Consider the following 6,891-nt stretch of genomic DNA (forward strand, 5'->3'; position numbering starts at 1 on the left):
TTGAAGCGAACCTCATCTCTCAGTCTTTGCTACCCTGTGAAATCAGGATTCTTTGTTCAAGCCTTCTCTGATGCTGATCTTGGAGGGTGTGGTGTGGACCGCAAGAGCACAACTAGTGGGTTTCAATTCCATGATGGAAAACTAGTCAACTGGAAGTCTAAGTAACAGACGTGCATGTCCTTATCTACAACCGAAGCTGAATACATCGCCGCAACATCTTGCACTTCACAGGTCATATGGATACAAAGCCAAGTTAGAGATTATGGCATGAACATGAAGAAGATGTCCCTCTATTGTGACTCAGAAAGCATTATTTGAATATTTCACAACCCAGTGTAGCACTCAAAAACGAAACATATAGTACTGAGGTACCACTTTATCAAGGATCACCTAGAAGATGGTAACGTTGAAATCCACTTTGTTCGATCTATTGATCAATTAGCTAACATCTTCATGAAAGCCCTACCTGAAGCAAGCTTTATTAAAATACTCCACGGCTTGGGAATGATGGAAGCTAAATTAGTACCGAAACCTCTTTCGCCTAATTAAATTTTGACAAGCGAAATAGAGCTAATGCTCGGTCTATTTCGGTTCCGGATTTTTCGGGGAGCGAAATGAACCGAACGCTCTGTCCATTTCGCTTCATTACTCTAAAGGTGAAATTTCGATTGTATATTTCGTACACTGTGGATATCTTTTCGTATAGTTTATCCTATGTTTTTAAAATGCAAAAATATTTTGTTTTCTATTTTTCTTTCTCTTCAAAAAAAAAATACTCTTTTTTGTTTTGTTTTATTTCAATTTCTTTTTCACAAATCAATTCAAAAATTACCAAAAATATTGTACTAAAAGGTTCATGGACACCATCATATAATGGAGCTGGAGCAGGTATAACTCTCTTTTTCTTTGTACTAGCTACGAGTCCCTAGAAGCATGCTGCTGCATCTTGTCCAAAGCCTCAAAGACTATGAGTGAAGCCTTACTGATTCGATATATACCAATCGATTCTTCCCAATCAGGCTGCTAAAATCACTTAAGTCATGAGCTACCTTGCTCTTCTCATATGGAGTTAAGAGTTACCTGTTTGGACACTTTCGCATAGCATATGTACATTCGGTTCTTTAACCACCTCAACTCTTTTCTTTTCTCCATCACATTTCATTTCATTATTGTAACCCTTGAGACTCTCAGAATTTACCACTGAGTTTTACGATTACACAACATTTGTGTTCATGATCATAGTTTCGTTTCACCACGTACTATGTGAAACCCAAAATCAAATACCTTAACTGAATTGACGGTGAACAATCAAATGTTCTAGCATTCACCAAATATTTAAATAATAACTACTTTCGGTTTTCATTTTTGAGAAATCTCTTTTTAATTTTTGCGTGATCTTTATGAAAGTGTCTAACACCAAGACCTTTCTACCCGAAAGATCCATTTTGTTTTTTTGTTTTTGAGATTTCCTATTTATCACCAAGTCACTGAAAATTGATACTACCTACTTGTTCTTAGGCTACACTGGCCTCACAAGTATGTCATCCAACTTTCGATCTTATCTCAAGCTCATAGTTTGGTTGAAGCGAAAGCCAACCTTAAAGCTTATACTTTGAAAATCTGCCTTTCATTGCTTCTTAACAAGCATTTGGTCGTACTTCAATGGGAATCCACACATACACTTCAAAGTTTCTCTTGACTTCGAAGGAAGAGATTCGTGCTCGGGATCATCCGTTTTATGTCTCTCATGACATCACTTATATCCCAAATACACTATTTGCTTTATTTCTTTTTCATTGGCACACTCTTGCATGAGGATCATTATGATCCTCCAAAAGTCTACTTCGAGGTACTAATGGTAATTTTCAATCATGTTATTTCACCTCTTCTTCACGAGTGATCTTATATGTTAAAAGGAGAAAGGAGCTTGGTTTATTTATTTGAACTAAGAAAGGAAGAAAGGAAGAAGGATTCGTTTCTTTGGAAGTTGAAACATCTCGATAATGTGAAGAGACACCGATGGATAATATTCAAATAAAGGTGGGTGAGAGATGGAACATCACCTATTGTCACACTGACTGACACACTTTTTGGGGGTTTACAGTTGTCAAATCACGCCCAGTTAAGCGTCGTTTCAAAAATCCCAGCTACGTGATCATCATTTATTTTCTCTCTCATGGATATCATATAAAAGGATTCTTTATTATTCTTTTTTAATTTACCACTCACAAACTCTCTCAAGAATTCAAATGGCAAAAACTCTTTATACTGTTCATCTTCGTCTTCAAGCTTTAACAATGGGAGACTCATCTTTTATTCAAGAACAAACCGCTCAATCATCATTCCTCACAATCAAGCCTAACCAAAACCTAATCATCGACTTGACGTTGTTCAAGTATGATTATTTTATGTTGCAGGTGGTTAAGTGTCTCAAGTACTCGCCATTGGTACATGCTCTTTCTACAGTCTAATGTGTGCCGATGTCTCTTCACTCTCAAGTTTATTCTTCTGCTAAGTACCTCAAGGCAGAGGAATGCGTTACGTTCGAGATATTTGATAAGAAGTCTTCGGTCTCAAAAGTTAGGCTTTGCAATCTTTTAAGGCTTCCTTGTGGTGACTCAATGGTGAACCCAAAATTGATTATGACTTCACAACTTTTTGAGATGTTTTACAACATGGGGTACAACGATGTTCTCTCCACCATTACCAAGGTAAAGAAATATTTCCTTCCTCCACAATGGAATGGATTGTTTACCCTTCTCTATAAGGGTTTTTTCTGAGCGAGTGGTTGGGTCTAATGGTGCTAGCAAAGGATTTATGACCATTCTCTATGGTTTGTACCATGGCATCAATCTCGACTATGGGTCTATTCTATGGGCTAAATTGGTTGAAAGCTCGAACTCTTCATCTTGCCACGCTGAGATTTCATGTGGGAGGTTCTAGACCATTGTGACACAAAGGGCTATGGAGAAATTTCAAATTCCTGTGATGGCGGATTCTTTATTATCTTCGATTGCAAGTTTCCACACAACAAAGATCATCGTCGCTGAATCCTCCAAAACTTCCTTTATTGGTTCTGTCCCTGAAACAAGGTCTAGATGTGTTCCTGCTGCAAGCACTATCATGACTGAATACAAGAAATTACCTGTTTCAGGTCCAAGGGAACTTACTCCTGGGATGCAACGTTCCTTACATGATGTTGATAAGACGAAGCAAGGGGGTAAGAAAGGAGATAAAAAGAAGGATGTTAACGAGGGTCCATCGCTTAAACTTCTCACCCCCCCAAAAGCGAAAGGGTCAAGTTGTTTAATCTTCAGCTCCTAAAAAGTGAAAGCTGAAGAACAAAGCACACAAGCGACAAATTTCATCATCGAGCGATAATGAATATGTTACCTCTGATCACAATGTCGAGGATGAACCTGAAAAAGAGCAGGGTCAATCAGAGGATTCGGTCCGTGAAGTTACACCTGAGGTAGTTATTACAAACACAGCTCCTTCTCCACCTCCATCTCCTCAGTTTTTTGTTCCCATTTCCATCGCTCCATGTCCCCCTCCAGTGTCAACTCAACCTACTACATCTTCACCATTACCTCCACCCCTATTCACCAAAACCACCACCACCACAACTACCATAACAACCGAACCACCTATTGATGTCAACGCATCTGATGTGGGGGCAAAGACTTCTGGTTTTGAAATTTATGTTACTACTAAACCACTTTCTCCACTCCAGTCTGAAGAGTCTTATACTGTTCTTGGTGGGGCGGATATGGATTTTGATACTTTTCACTACAGTTCGTACACTGTTCAAAGTGATGATGATGATGATACCCCTACTACCAAGAGACATCTCAAGCTTGACACTTTGCTCACCTCTTCATCTCAATCTTCCACTTCGGCATATTCTGATGCTTCCATTAAAGCTTTAGTATCCATTTTGGTTCAGCAGCATGATAGTTCTATTGAGAAAGCAACCAAAGCCGTCGATGAATCCACTAAGACTGCAAATCGAAAAAGTCGAATAACTAATGGTCGATGCTAAACAGTTTTTGCAGTCCCTACAAGCTAAGTCGCAGCAACAGGTGAACACTATGAGCTCTTCTGTCGAGAAGCTTGTTTCTTCTCTTCAAACCGAACACGCAAAGCTTGGTGCTCTCCACTCTGACATTCCAATCTGATCAATTGGCTCTTAGTAAGTCAGTCAACTCTCGACAAGACAAACTCCAGGATGACCTTGCTATGGAAAATAAAGTGATGGATGAGCTTGCTCATCAAGCCACTTCACTCAAAACTAAGACCATCAAGCTCACCCCCAAGCCCAAAAGGAGATTGATGATCTCACAACCGAACAAGAAACTGTAAAATCTTATATTGCTGATGTTCATGCAAATCTGGTTGATCTCTTGGATGCCCAAGATATTGTTCTTACAATCACTGTCAGGAGTCGTTTGGCCGAAAAACTGCATCCAGCTCTGTCACCTTTGACATCCAAGGAACAGCCATTTGAGAATGACAACACTTAGGAAACAGACGACGATCTATATTTCGATCCATCAGGAGGCGAGGCTGCAGATGAGGTTGCGATAGACTATTCTGAGTCTGAGCCTAAGATAGAGGAGGAGGAAGATGATCCCACTAAGGAGGAGGAGACAGAGTCCTCCCCACCATCACTTGAGGTCCCTCCATCCTTACCGCCACCATCTCACAGATCCTTTAGACTCCACATCACAGGACCTAAAACGGAAATACTCCAAGGAAGAATAATCCGATCCCGAGCAGAAAAAGGTTTGCCTCACATCCATCATCAATAGTAGCCCCCAAGAATTCATGTCGTACTTATGATGTTGGGGAGTCATCCAGAGTTCCAATACCTGTTCATTTTCTTGAGACCCTGGTGGAGGAGGCTATATTCGTGTTAGTTCCACGTACAACACAACATTCTAATAGGATTCATACCATAGAGGAGGAGCTGAGATCAATGAGGAGTGAGGTTAGACATCTATCCGGTAGGATTATGACTTTGGAGGAGGATTATGACCTCGAGGAGATGAGCCTTCAAAATGCCTATGATCAGTTGGAGGTCACACTATCCTATGTTCAAGCACAATAGGTTCAGAATGGAGACATGGAGCTCCGTATGCAAATGTTGGAGAAGAGGGTTATGGTATTTGAGGCACGAGTTTAAGCCTCGGATATGTGGATTGAAAATCTATAGCAACACTTGACCCAATTGGTTACATTACTAGCCATTTAATTTAGTTTATGGTACATAGCTTCGGGGTGGGCAGGGGGGAGGTAGTTGTATATTTAGGTTAAGGGTGATGGAAAAGTCTATACGCAAGTAGGTAGTACCCTTGTGGGTTTTAATACAGTTCTTTTTGATGTAAAATACTCCAATTTCCTTTCCTAACCACATATTTTGGGTGCTTCTAGGAAGCAACAATGTAAAATGATCATATCAGTATGAATGAAAATATATGAAAACTAGCAATTCCATACAAACAATGTGTTATGTTGTCTATGCAAAAACAAATTTGGAAGTCGATGTATATTCCAAGAAATAATTAATTATGACATAACAAACTTACCTGATTATCACTTACAATATTATGCCAAATATTATGAATAAGGATATATCAAATTGTTGCAAACCATCATAAAATATACTAACTATTGAGGTTAGGATAAGTCCTCATTGCATAAAACTAGCCTCCAAGAAGAATCATGGAGGAAACCCCGGACCCCAGGCAAATCCAATTGGAATTGGATTCACCAGCTATTGAGGCTCTAATTTCCCAATGCGTGATATACGAGTTTGCTCACCTTGAAGCTTCTAGGAATACTAGATTTGGCTAGGGTGGAGGAATTGGAGGTCACAACACTCAGGGTTATAACAGAGGATCTTCATGAGCCTACTCCTACAAGGAATTCATGAACTATAAACCAAAACCCTTCTATGGAAATGAAGTAGTGGTTGGACTGACCATGTGGATAGAGAAGATGGAGTTTGTGTTTGAAATCAGTTTATGTGCTGAGGACTGCAAGATAATGTTTGCTGCTTGTACTTTTATATACGCGACTCTGTCCTGGTGGAAAAACTACACAAAGACTATAGGCATTAGTGCAACCAACTCCATGCCTTGGGGAGAGATAAAGTAACCTCTAATAGATGAGTACTACCCCCAGGAAGATATGCAGAAGCTTGAACAAGAATTGTGGAACCTGAAAATGAACGATGTCAATGTTGAAACATACACTAGTCGCTTCAATGGGTTGAAGATATGCTAAGCAACTGACTTTTAGCCTAACCAATCAGGAGATTCGTTGAGGCATCATGGTTCAGAAGGATGACCTCCCGAAGACCGGAAACAACAAGAGGAAGTTTGGGAAGGAGTATCAGGGGAAAGGAGGGTAATCATCAAAAAGGATGCCAAAAGCGGAAAAACAATCTGCAGTTACAACAACAGCAACGACAATGACCAACCCTACATGTCCATCTGTGGGAAGGTTTCCAAGGTGCGACCAATGCACTTACCATCACACAAGCGTCCATTGGGTATACAAAAATTGTGACAGGAAAGGTTACCTCACCAAGAACTATAGGAACACAGTACTTGCATCGACACCCGTAGTGACCCAGTGAGCCACAACTACATGGAAAGGAGCTTGTTACTAGTATGGATAATGTGGACACTACAAGAGAGACTACCCAAAGCTAAAAGCCCAAGGGAGTAATTCTAGAGGAATGACATTCATGATAGGGACCAGGGATGCAATCCAGGATCCATCAGTGGTGACTAGTACGTTTCTAATTAAGAGTTTATATTCAACTATACTTTTCGATTCGGGTGTCTATAGAAGCTATATTACCCCTATGTTTAGACAATTATT

Source organism: Lactuca saligna, chromosome 9 (assembly GCF_052625555.1).
Source record: "Lactuca saligna cultivar CGN05327 chromosome 9, ASM5262555v1, whole genome shotgun sequence".
In the NCBI taxonomy this organism is placed as follows: domain Eukaryota; kingdom Viridiplantae; phylum Streptophyta; class Magnoliopsida; order Asterales; family Asteraceae; genus Lactuca; species Lactuca saligna.